The sequence below is a fragment of the Nomascus leucogenys genome, chromosome 7b (assembly GCF_006542625.1).
Source record: "Nomascus leucogenys isolate Asia chromosome 7b, Asia_NLE_v1, whole genome shotgun sequence".
Classification (NCBI taxonomy): Eukaryota; Metazoa; Chordata; class Mammalia; order Primates; family Hylobatidae; genus Nomascus; species Nomascus leucogenys.
Window position 1 is genome coordinate 96,288,572 of NC_044387.1, and position 13,712 is coordinate 96,302,283.

At 36.7% G+C, this 13,712-nt stretch overlaps 1 protein-coding gene across 5 annotated transcripts in view; it reads left to right on the plus strand.

Moving 5' to 3' along the window:
- The first annotated feature begins 7,548 nt into the window (after positions 1 to 7,548).
- WDR17 (WD repeat domain 17) overlaps positions 7,549 to 13,712 on the plus strand; it is a 112,735-nt gene continuing 106,571 nt past the window's right edge. For 4 of the 5 annotated variants that reach the window (XM_030816340.1, XM_030816342.1, XM_030816343.1 and 1 more), the window contains exon 1: positions 7,710 to 7,788. The gene's annotated coding sequence lies outside the window, so the exon portion shown is untranslated. Of the gene's footprint in view, positions 7,789 to 13,712 lie in introns of all 5 variants that reach the window. The other variant, XM_003276667.3, reaches the window with a different exon arrangement.

The following is a 13,712-nucleotide window of genomic DNA, read 5'->3' on the forward strand; positions in this document are numbered from 1 at the left end:
GAAACAAATTTATTATAAATTTTATTGATATAAAATATGTCCCACACAATTTATGTATGATAATACAATATATTCTTTATTTTATATTCCATATAGCAAAGTGATTTTCACAGAATACTTTCATTAATATTTGCCAAACTCTTGTATTTGTATTGAAATTATGGTTGCAATTGACATCAATGTTTTTTTATGCTAATGAGTAAGACAATAAAGAAACAATGAAGGCATATATAGAAACTTCACTCATTCACCATTGGCCTGAACAACTTATTCGCAGGATTGAATAACAGTTTTTGAATATTAAAAGAATAATTCCTCAGTTTTTGTGCGATTTCTAATGTAACAGTAATAGACACAACAAACTTTAAAGTTAAATCGCATTATTAATAGTTTCTCCATCATTTTCTTAAGTTTATACCAGAGACTGCCGAACTATTATAGCCTTAAGTTGAAAACAGCTTGCCTCCTGTTTTTGTAAATAAAGTTTTTTTTGGAACTCAGCCACATCCATTCATTTATGTATTGGCTATGACAGCTTTCACACTACATAAAATCTCTGTCATAACAAAGTTGAGTAGTTGTGACAGAGACCATATAGCTCTAAAGTCCAAAATATTGAGTATCTGGCTCATAACAGAAAAAGTTTTCTGACTCCTGAAGTAAATCAGCATTTACCAATAAAACTTCCTGGTATAATGAAAATGTTCTTTACCTGCTTTGTTTGATACAGTAACCACTTAGCTACATGAGACTATTGAGTACTTGAACTATTAAGTACTATCATTGAAGAGCTGAATTTTTAATGTTATTTCATTTTAATTACTTTAAATTTAAATAGCCATGTTTTGCTAGTAGCTACTTTATGAAGCAGGGTAGGTCAAGACAGTTAACACCACCACGAATCATGCCCTGATTTCTCACAGTTGCTGAATTTCAAGGTGTAAATGTGGAGTCCTAACAAGGGAAAAGGAATCAGGCTGGTGGGACCAAGGGAAAGGAAAGAGAAAGCAGATAAGTTATAAGCCTACCTTTCTTCATGATTCAGGACGCATAGCCCTCCTGCACAAACAACTCACAACCTTTCTGTGCCCAGCTATCACTAGACCCTCAGCTGCTGGAAAAATGCAAGTTAGCTCACTGCAACCTTGATATTATAAATACTGCACAAAGCCCTTCTCAGTACACAGCACAAGCACCAATCTATAAAATCCCCAGCAAGCTTTTGACTCCTTGAAGTCAGCTCCTCTATTGCTGTTCTGCCCATTGCACCTTTGCGAAGTATTTTCATACCTTCTCCAATAAATCTGCCTTTTTATCTACAACTGTCTTGGTAATTTCTTCTTACCCTGATGCCACTGGCCTAGATAGTCATTGATTACCCATGATAGTAAATACATCCACTATGGCCAATTTCAAGCCATCAATGTGACATCACTGAACAAGTTAGGAAGAAATGTACATTATTATACTGTATTTGTACCATACAGTTACAATAAACATAAATAACCTCAAAAACATAGATAAAACACTGGTAAATAATTAAGAAGTGATACATTTTGAGTATTTATTACTTTGATTTTTAATGTAATTAATTTAATTATATATTTATATAATTTAATTTTAAGAATAGATGTGTTTAATAATGAATAGCAAAATTCCTAAAAAATGTTAACAGTTTTCTCTCAAACCAGTGCAATCTGGCTTCAGCAGATGACTGAGTGAAAACACCATGCTCTTTATTACTATACATAAAATCAAAAGGTAAGTGAAAGAGAAAATCAAAAGTGTGCATTAGTCTGAAACTCAGTTTGTGAAAATGGATATACTGTCAAAGGCAAGACATTTCTAGTTGTACAAAGAGAACAGTGTCACAGAAACTAACAGAGTAGGGGTTTGTTACAGAGTCAGTGGATTCTAAGGGAATTTCAAAGAGGATCCCTCTCAATTAATATGCAAAATTTATGTGAAGATAAAAAAAATTTTCCCAGGAATAAATTAACATTCAGGGAGGTTGGGGAATTTTGCTTTTGAAAATTTGAATATTAAAGTTGTTAAGTCTCAGTCAAAAATTCAGTAAGCACATTTGTAGCTTAAATATAATGAATGTAAAGCTAAAACCATAAATCTTTTAGATCCCAAATCTGAATTAGGTAAGAGGAGATGAGAATTAGCCTAAGCTGAAAAATGGAACCCAAATGTCTCATATGAGGCTGGTCGGGAGCCAGGATCATCACTCTGAAACTATTTGAAGAAAAAAATTCATAAATTGAAATATGGTACTGAGAGTCATACAGAATTCAGCACAAAGGGACAAAGAGATTAAAACTATGAAAAGACAAGTGATAAATACATTATGGGTAGAATTAACAACTCTCATATAGGTTCAATTAAAATTTTAGAAGTGAAAAATAGAATAAATATTCAAATAATGATGGAGAATTTTTACAACTGAAGATCTGGACTGATATTTGCAATGGGTATATCTAACAAACATAAACACCCTGAATATTTTAAAACCTAAAAAATCAATATGAGAAAGTTACATATAGAAAAAAAAAGGTAGTGAACAATTTATAAACTTAAAAAGATGTGCCATTCCAACAATTTCAGAAAACACAAATTTAAATCATATAGAGATATTACTATACATTCATTAGATTGAAAAAAAGTGTAAAACTCTGATGTTGATGAGGATATGGAGCAGGAAAAGAGTTTCACTACTTTTTGCAAAAGAGAAAAGTTCACACACTTATATGTTCATCAATAGGTAAATAATGATGATGCCATATTTTATATTCCTAATATAAGATATATATTGTATAAATATATATACTTATATGTACCAATATTATAAAATTTTAAAATAAATGACAGAAAATAAAGCAAATTTAGAAAGTATATTTATCTGTTATATTAGCTACATCTGGTTAAAATGAGAGAGTAATCAAATGACAAGAGAAAAAAGGACAACTTCACTCCCTATAATTTTTTTTTTTTTTTTTTTTGAGATAGAGTTTTGCTCTGTCGCCCAGGCTGGAGTGCAGTGGCGCAATCTCGGCTCCCTGCAACCTCCACCTCCCGGGTTCAAGTGATTCTCCTGCATCAGCCTCCCAAGTAGCTGGGACTACAGGAGCTCACCACCACGCCCAGCTAATTTTTTTTTATTTTTAGTAGAGACGGGGTTTCACCATGTTGGCCAAGATGGTCTCGATCTCTTGACCTCGTGATCAGCCCACCTTGGCTTCCCAAATTGCTGGGATTACAGGTGTGAGCCACCACACCCGGCCAATTTTTTTTTTTCAAAGACAACACAAATATGACAAAAACAAAATTTATTAACTATAGATATTTATTGCATTATTGTATGTACTTTCCTGTTTAAATATTTTATAATTTAAAAACAATTTTAAGAATTGTATCAATATTGATCCTGCTGGGCACGGTGGCTCATGCCTGTAATCCCAACACTTTCAGAGGCTGAGGCGGGCAGATTGCTTGAGGTCAGGAGTTCGAGACCAGCCTGGCCAACATAGTGAAACCTTGTCTCTACTAAAAATACAAAAAATTAGCTGGATGTGATGGCACGCGTCTGTAATCCTAGCTACTCAGGAGGTTAAGACAGGAGAATCACTTGAACCCTGGAGGCAGAGGTTGCGATGAGACAAGAACGTGCCACTACACTCTAGCCTGGGCAACAGAGTGACACTCTGTCTCAAAATAATAATAATAATAAATAAAGAATTCTATCAATATTGATCTAGAGAAAAAATATCAAATTTTCTGCAATTATTAAAAAAAAAAAGAATTCTATCAATATTGATCTAGAGAAAAAATCTCAATTTTCTGCAAGAATTATTGGTTAATTTAAGCCATTTTTATACCTCAAGAAGACCAAAGAGTAATAATCTCTAATATATTTCTTAATAGAAATAATAATATTTTGATATATTTAAATATATCTACCTTAATCATCAATATTGTGGCAATAGATTATATATCTATTTAAAACTATTTCAATTTTTAAGTGTTTTTACATAAAGTACATTTTTAAGTATTTAGTTCACTATTTACTGCACATTTGCACATTAAGTTTTTTTTTCTGCTATACTTGTTTCTGCTCTCTTACCATTTTTATATTAAAAATAGTGTGAGGGCTTTTCAGTTAGGTGAATCTAAAGTCTTTTTGGCTAAATTTTTCTAAAATTTTAGTTTAAGAAGGTTTTTTCTTGTTGATTTCTCATCCAGAATACATATTAAAAGGGCATTTGCCACAGTAAATTGCATTGAACTTCCTTTTCAAAGCCATTGCACTCATAGAACATGTCTGTCTATCCTTGAAGATGGATTTGACTGGAGTCATTTGGCTTCCCTAATCGCTCTGCTTTTAAATTTAATCATGAAGAACTCCGGGTACTCAGTGTTAAGAAGTAACGATTGCCCTGAAAATGTCAGTCAGCCTAAGTGACTGACAATTTTTTCTTTGTGAGGTGAGTGTATGACATTAAATGCTTGTGGAATAAAAGAATAAAAAATCAGAGTAAAGAGATCTTTGTTTTTTTTGTTGTTTTTTTTTTTCTTTTTGAGACGGAGTCTCGCTCTGTCGCCCAGGCTGGAGTGCAGTGGCGCAATCTCGGCTCACTGCAAGCTCCGCCTCCTGGGGTTCATGCCATTCTCCTGCCTCAGCCTCTCCGAGAAGCTGGGACTACAGGCACCTGCCACCACGCCCGGCTAATTTTTTTTTGTATTTTTAGTAGAGACGGGGTTTCACCATGGTCTCAATCTCCTGACCTCATGATCCTCCCGCCTCGGCCTCCCAAAGTGCTGGGATTACTTTGTTTTATAAATTAGGTATATTGTTCCTCTAGATGTAATCTAACTATAGTTGTGATTACTTAAATCTATTGTTCAAAAGGAATGAACTAAATTCTGGTAAAGGAATAAGAGCACTGAACTGGGAGACTGGGATCATTCTATCAAAATCTGCTGCTAATATGGCTGGAGATTTAAACACCTTCATCTTTATATGAGTGCACAACTAGATAATTTCAGTTGTCTCATTCAATTTTATGTTTCTTTCTTTCTTTTTTCTTTCTTTTTTTTTTTTTTTTTTTTTTGAGACAGAGTCTCACTCTTGTCACCCAGGCTAAAGTGCAGAGGCGCAAACTTAGCTCACTGCAAGCTCTGCCTTCCGGGTTCACTCCATTCTCCTGCCTCAGTCTCCCGAGGAGCTGGGAGTACTGGTGCCCGCCACCACGCCCGGCTAATTTTCGTATTTTTAGTAGGAACGGGATTTCACCATGTTGGCCACCCTGGCCTCAAACTCCTGACCTCAGGTGATCCGCCCACCTCGGCCTTCCAAAGTGCTGAGATTACAGGCGTGAAACACCATGCCCAGCCAGTTTTATGTTTCTTAACTGGAGAGCTGGAGCCATTATGAGCAAAATAAACATAAAAGATTTTTTCCGTCCAACCGATGGACCAAGCTAGGCATTGTATCTTCAACAACATTTTCTCTTCATGTACACCAGTGACTATTCAGCACTATACCTAGCAAATATTAGTCATGAATGAAAACTATAGACTGTTTTCACAGAAATGTTTCTTGTGATTTTCCCTCTTCGCTATTTTTATTTTCATTGTCTTAACTCAGGTCATCAGCATCTTTTCCCATGAACTACTGAATTTTTCTCCTAACAGACCACGCTCTTCATCTCCCTGCATCCCATGTATCTCCAATGTTTCCAAGGTGTCTTTCTTGATGAAAAAGCACTGATTTTATAAACTTCAATCTCTTCCTTTGGTTTAGAGGTTAAAGCCTAACCCATATATAGAATTTTGCATCTTTCTCAATCTAGTTTTCTTATTTTTGTAGTATAGTCTTTTGCCAATTTCCATCTTCCTTCTTATCTTTGGATTCACATCTCCAACTCCAGAGAAGGCAAAAACATCAAATTTATTTACATCAATCGTTCATTTTTTCCCACTTTATGCTTTTGGCAGTGCTGCTCCTGCTGCATAGTATACATTTGCCCCTTTTTTATCAGGTGAAATTCTACCTATTTATAAGTCCCTGCTCAAATACTAATCATATTGAAAGCTTCCCTGAATACCTTGGAAAAAAAAGTTCTGCCTCCCTTATCTGAAATCATCTCATAGCACTTTTATATAACCCTATTTTAGTACTTAACACATTGAGTTATATTTAGTTATTGCCCTTATACTTTCTCTGGTAGATTATGTGCTAATTTCTTTCTTTCTTTATCCATCTATCCATCAAGCATTTATTGAAGACCTGCTATTCATCAGATACTTCGTTAGAATATAGGGGACGGAGTTGTAAGAACTGATTTTAACTTTAACAAGTTTATTCTTTATATGGAAATCCAACATTTAAGTAAATTTTAATTTACAATATAGGATATTGAGTGCTGTGGTAGGTACTCGTCTCTGCAGAGAATATTTTGGAAAAAAGAGCATTAAAATGTACTGCATAGGAGGGTAGGAATTAGGCCCAGGGACTTTCTCTGGTTGAGGTCGACCATTCATTTATTAACTATTTAGAGTGGAATATAATTAATTCTTTTTTTTTTTTTTTTTTTTTTTGAGACAGAGTCTCGCTCTGTCGCCCAGGCTGGAGTGCAGTGGCGCAATCTCGGCTCACTGCAAGCTCCGCCTCCCGGGTTCACGCCATTCTCCTGCCTCAGCCTCTCCGAGTAGCTGGGACTACAGGCGCCTGCCACCACGCCCGGCTAATTTTTTGTATTTTTTTTTTTTTAGTAGAGACGGGGTTTCACCGTGGTCTCGATCTCCTGACCTCGTGATCCGCCCGCCTTGGCCTCCCAAAGTGCTGGGATTACAAGCGTGAGCCACCGCGCCCGGCCAATTAATTCTTGATAGATGTCATTAAATACACTTTGTTTCGAGTATATGGAGGCTTATTCTCTCTAGTGTGTTGGATAAAGGCCACAGGTAGTGAAGATATTTCAGAGATGTGAAGAATCCTGTGGGAATGACAACACCCAGCATTTCCATTCAACCAGATCCCACAGGGAAAATGTCAGTTTTGTGAAGGCAGATACATTAACCACATACAACTCGATTAATATAAACAAATAATCTTATCCATTGAGCTCTCCCACAGACCTTCTTGGGCCCAATCAGACAATAATGAAGTGCAGGCGAGACAGCATTCTGTACTCACATTGCAGGCAATGGTTCAAGTCCCTCCTCCAGGTCCCTCAAGAAAGAGACAGGATGACTGACTTATTGTGTATTTGACTCATTTTCCTAGAAAGTGCAGACTCGCTATAAAATGTGTTAGGTGGTGAGAACGCTGGTGGTTCACCGTTTTCCTCCACTTTCAGCTCAGTGCAAACCCTCTGCCCAAAGCCTCGCTCCAGTACGGAGGAGCTGCGTCTTCAGCACACTTTCTCTGTTGCCAGGTAACCACTTCTCCCTCAGCCTAGTCTCCAGGGGTCACGAGCCACTTCCGCCTCCCCCTCCCGGGCGCTCCAATCAGCGACCTGTGTGGCTGTCACGTGGGCCTCTGGGGCTGACCCTGGAGAGCGGGCTCGCGGCGCCTCCCATCGTGGCTCAGCGCTGGGGCTTGCGGAGCCCGCTTCCCGCCCCTCGGAGCCCGCGGGCCCGGCCGCCCCGCCCCCGGGTGCCCGGGGCGAGCAGGCAGGGAGGGCGGGGCGGGTCCGCGCGTTGGCAGTGCTCGCCTCGCAGCTGCGCCCGCCGGCTTCAGCACCTTCCGCTGTCCGCCGCTGCAGCCGCCTCCTCCTCCAGGTAAGAAGCCGGTGGGGCCACAGAGATAGCAAGGCAAGCTCAGGCTTGAAGAGGGTGATGCTTGAACTGTCGCGGCGTCATGCGAGAGGGGCTCTCACCTCCCTGTGATCGCGGACCAGGGTGATGTACGTCCTGCAGGGCTTTGCACACCATGGTGCCTAAGGAGATAATCACCTGAGTTTTAGAGCCACACACCTGATTCTTACAAGGCACAGCAAGCAGCGAATATTTATGTATCTAAACTACCATTGCAGTGTAAACTATGGACATTTCGAAGGACATTGTTTTATTTTCATGGCTATTAAGTATATGTCTAGAGCCTAGATTGCTGTTCTCATCCCTCCGCCGGCCAGACACTTCTGTATAGATCATTTACCCCTTTGAAGATGGTCTTATTAGTAGGGTTGTACTAAGGAAGGTTTGAGTAAAAAGGAAATGCGTTCCAGAAAAAAGACGGCATTGGATGTAAGACAGGTATACTATGTATTAAGTATATCGTAAAATAGAATCTTTGCTGTCCTTCCCTCTCCAAAAACAGACTTGTTTTGCTTGCAAAGATTGAAAGGAACAGACAATTTAAGGAGACTTTTTTACTATATTAAAGCAATTGACTTGAATGAAAAGTAATGAAAAGTCCGACCATGTATCAAAAATAAGTTATTTTGCATATTAATATATACATATACATACTATACATATTTAACAAGGGTTGAAGAGAGATACTACATTTCTGAATCTTTCATAAATACCCTTTAGAGAAAACTATCAAAAAAACACAAGTTCGTTATAAAAGGATATGAAACGGCCAAAGCCCAACAATGTGAGATTATAGTTGCCATTCTTAGCGCTCCAATAACATTTCTGCGTTGTAAAAATTAGAAAATAGATGACAATGAATTTATGAGAATTTATAAATTTGAACTCCACAAGAGTTTAAGCATTAATTTATTTGTAGATTTATGCCTTATCATTACCCGGCTTGCCAGGAGCTGATCCTGGGCGGATGGTGATTACAAACTCTATGGAGAAAGCACTCTTACATCCTTTTGAGATTCTGCTTCACTGGCCTAAGTGTTCAAGAAAATGGATATAGTTATATCTAACTGTTTTGAAGGCAGACATCTGAGATAGGTGATCTGAGAACCTTTCCCCTCCTATGATCTGAAATTAAATATAGTTATTAAGTGCTTTTGAAAAGTTGTCAATTCATTAATATTTTGGGAAACATCCTTTACTCCATTGTTTGGAGATTAATGTTACAAATGGTAGCTTTAGAGTTCCTGGGAAGTTTTAGAACAATGACTTATTTCAAAGGGCATATATGGAAAGTAAAGCTCTTGAGTTCCACAAACTTAATTATGTAAAAATAACTAGTTGAATGTTATTGTTTACATTGTTCTGACTTTCTCTTGTGTTGATATTAATAGAACTGCTTAAAGAACTGTGGACATCTGAAAAAGACGTTAAATATGCTTACTTGAAAGTTTTAACATTCTTTATTCTTCTTATTTCTAATGATAAATAGTGGTGTTCTAAATATTTTTAAGTTACCCATTAGTCACATAATAATTCCATGGATTAGAAAGCCATAAATTAATTTAGGCCAGAAAAACAATGCTCCCAGTAGAGGGGAGACTAGGGCTAGATTGCTTTTGTTGTTGCCGTTTTCTACAGACTCTATCTTGTATCCTTTAGTCTGGGAAAGGAGGGTCAGGGCCAGTGGCAGTTTTTTAATTACTCGGAGAAGTTTAGGAACAGGTTTCTGTTTGTTTGTTTGTTTTATTGTTTTACTCTGATGGATACTAGAAGTCCAACATGAATGATTAGGTTGTCACTATTAATGAAATGTGTAAATTCTCCAGAGTACCTGATTTTGTTTTCTAAATACTTTAATGACGACTAAAATGTAATTCTAACAGTTTTGAAGGATTCACATTTTCGTCCTATATTCCAGAATTTCTTTGAAATCTAACATGCAAGAAAGGTAACACTTTATCAGATTACTGAATTGTAATACTGAATACTTAGAGTTTACCCAGCTATTCATGATAATTATGTATATGGAAGCATCATTGCTACTTTTGACAACTGCTGAATTATCTCATTTTACATTTTGTATACCTGTTCCATTGAACAGATGGAAATACTAAAGTGAAGTCATGTATCTTCCAGTGTGTCTTCAGGAACAGAGATTTCATCGAAATTATATTAATTTATAGAAATCATATGAGGATAGGCTGGGTGCGGTGGCTCATACCCGTAATCTCGGCACTTTGGGAGGCCGAGGCAGGCGGATCACCTGAGGGCAGGAGTTTGAGACCAGCCTGGCCAACGTGGTGAAACCCCGTCTGTACTAAAACTACAAAAATTAGCTGGGCGTGGTGGTGCACATCTGTAATCCCAGCTACTTGGCAGGCCGAGGCGTGAGAATCTCTTGAACCCAGGAGGCAGAGGTTGCAGTGAGCTGAGATTGCACCACTGCACGCCAGCCTGGGAGACAGAGCAAGACAATGTCAAAAAAATTAAAAAAAAGAAAAGAAAAAGAAAAAAAGAAGGATATTGGAAGGAATTTTTTATTAATTCATGCTCCTTTTCTTTTGTATCAGAAACATATGAAACTCAAGATTTGGTTGGTACTTTTTGATACCCAAGACTGTGCTTTATCCTGTTAAAATAGTATCGTGATTATTCTTTCATTGTTGATAAAATTATTCCTTGAAATTTGTGAGCAAGAAATTGGATACGGATACCTGAAGAGAATTTTAGAAATTCTCCCAAAGAATCTATAAGGAAACAAAACCTAGAGAAAAACATTTTTCTTATTTGAGTTTACTTAAAATGTTCACGAAGGACTTGCAACTTTGGTAATAAAAATTGGTAGAAATAATATAAAATGATCAGCTTTGTATAGTAAAAGAAAAATTCCCATCACGATTAATTAGAAAGATTTGAAAAGTTCCCATGCTTAAAGCGTGGGCTGTCACATTAGAAGACAGAGTTCAAGTTGTTTTTATCTGATTTCAGTGACTAGACAGGTATAATTTCAGTGACTAGTCAAACATTTCAAATAGGCTAGATTTTATAAGAAAAAAAAAAGAACTTGATATTGGAGCCACAGCTGGCACCTGCCTTCCAGATGTCACATTATCAGCTACTTGAGGAAAATAATTTTTATATATATTGATAAAAGTCTTACTTTTTATTATGTTAAATGTACTTACAAAGCATTGTTCAGTAAACTGTCCTATGGAATTCTGTAATTCTACATTCTAATTTAAAAAATGTACCTTAGAAAGAGAGTAATATAAATCTATAATTAAGATAATACAGGAGGTAATTTATCAATGTTATTTGCTATGATAACGATGATTGATAATTGTCATGTTCAGATAAATTCTCTAGCAAAGTGTAAGAAATAAATTTCCATGTGTCACTGAAGATGTTATAACAGTCAATACTTGTTTTGTACATTCCAATATTCTGAGACAGAGAACTCAAGATAGAGGTCCTTACACAATTTTTCTTATGCTTAGGTTTATTTTTTCTTCTTCCAGATTCTTCACATTTTTTTTAGTTGTAAGCATGTACCAGTATCCCAGGCAGACTCATTTACAGTGATGTATAGTAACTTCAATTTCATATTACGCACACACAAAAACTTACTTTCAAATTGGAAAGTAGAAAATAATTTTTATTACACAAAGCACTCGTGTTTAATGTGTTATTAAAAAAACCCTTCATTACAATACAAACAGCTCCACGTGGAGTCTCAAAAAATGAATAGTTGGTTAATAAGAAATAGCTAACATTTAATTAGATTTGATTCTTTAAGATAAAACATTACGGGTGACTTTTAATGAAAAGAGTTATGCAACATTTTATTTTTAAGGTAAATAGGTTTGAAGGGGTCATTTTGGAATTTATGATAGAAGGATCCTTAAGACCAGTTACTCTAACATCGTTATTTTGTTAATGAGGACACTAAATGCATAAAAATTATGTTCTCAAAATTAATAAGGGAAAAGCTGGCTTAGAACCTCGGGCTCTGACACTCAGCTTTGTGCTCCCTCTCTAAAGAGCTACAGTATGTATCACAAACATGGTTTTCTCTTATATTTCTTCTTATATTGTATTTCTTCAAGTTAAAAGTTTAAATAGTTAAGGTCTAAATCATTTTCGTGTGGTTAAAATAATTGTAGTTAATAAACAATATGCATGTGTTTTGGTCTCATCATATAGAAAGTTTACTTAAACTGCTAGTTAAAAGTTATTTTCCCAATACTTACATAATTTATTGGTTTGCTTATTAATGTAAGATTTGCTGCAAAGTCATTTGTGATTTGAGATCTGGTTACCTTAGAAATTTCTTATCCCAATGCACTCCATGGTACATAAGTAGCCATCACACCTAAAATTAAATGTTAAGTATTTTAGAAATAAGATGCTTTTGGAAGTTATATCTGAAGCCTAGATTATGGTTACCCTTAGGTACAACTGTAAGGTTGAATGCATTTACTTCTTAGGCTTTCTCCCACTTTGGTATAGATGCTACTTATAGCACTGTTACTCAAAGTGTACCTTAGACTAGCAGCATCAGCATCTCTTGGGACTTTGTTAGATATGCATATTTTTAGGCCAGGTCCCTACCAAATCAGAATTTCTGAGGGAGGGGCTCAGGATTCTGTGTTTTAACAAGCCTCAAGTGATTTTTATGCATCGTGGAGTTTGAGAAGTACTGATACCGAGTACTTTATGCCATGCAGGTGAATGGGACATGAACATTATGAGCTCAACAGGCGACCAAGTCTCTTGGCAACTTGATCGCCTCTTGAGCTAGTAATGTTCATGTACTATTCTACTTCTGAAGCTTTACTTGGGAGTACCATGAACTACTAAATAAATGAATTTATTCCTGAAAATATAATAGTGGATACGTTTCATTAACATTTGTGTATCAATAGTAGCTTTTTGGGCATAATGTCTCACCTTCAAAATTAATTCATTAGCTCATGTTTAGGGGGAATTTTATGTTAGCTAAGAGCATAATATTTGACTTAGGCAGACTGATATGTAGATTACTAACCTATCAGATCTGTGCCCGGGCCCTGCCTTAGGTAATATAGCCCTTTACTTAGCAAATTAAAATCAGACTTATTTCAGGCCTCTGTCAATATATTGAATGCATATATTGAAGAAAGTTTCAAGTTTAGTTAGTTTATGTAAATCCTTTTTTCCCTTTTTTACCACTTCTTTTTTCTTTTCTTTTTTTCTTCTGAGACAAGGTCTCCTGCTGGACTGCAGTGGTGTGATCATGGCTCACTGCAGCCTCGAACTCCCAGGCTCAATCAATCCCCCCATATCAGCCTTCTGAGTAGCTGGGACTACAGGCATGCACCACCACTACTGGTTAATTTTTTTTTTTTTTTTTACTTTTTGTAGAGAAGACATCTCACTATGTTGCCCAGGCTGGTCTGGAACTCCTGGGCTCAAGCGATCCACCCAACTTGGCCTGCCAAAGTCCTGGGATACATAAGCCTCTGTGCCTGGCCCTGTTTTTGTTTTTGTTTTGTTTTTTTAATATTCAAGCTTCTAAGCATCCATTTGATTATCTTTGCTGGTTTTCCCAAATTGACTTGCCAAAATAATTTTTAACGTCTTTTCCCAGAACATGAATATGCCAGCATTAAGTGACTTTATGCCAAATGGGGAATCCTAAGTTTGACAGACAGATGAGCATGAAGGCTCATCCTGCTTCAAAAACTCACATACAAAACCCAACTCACAAACCAGGTTAATTAGAAGGGGAGCGAGGGTCCTGAGGATTACGTAGCAACTTATGGCAGAGTTCCTCAAGTCTTTCTTTTTAATGAGCAGTAATTCTATTTATAAAAATAGGGGTATACTTTTTGCCACACCCTACTGAA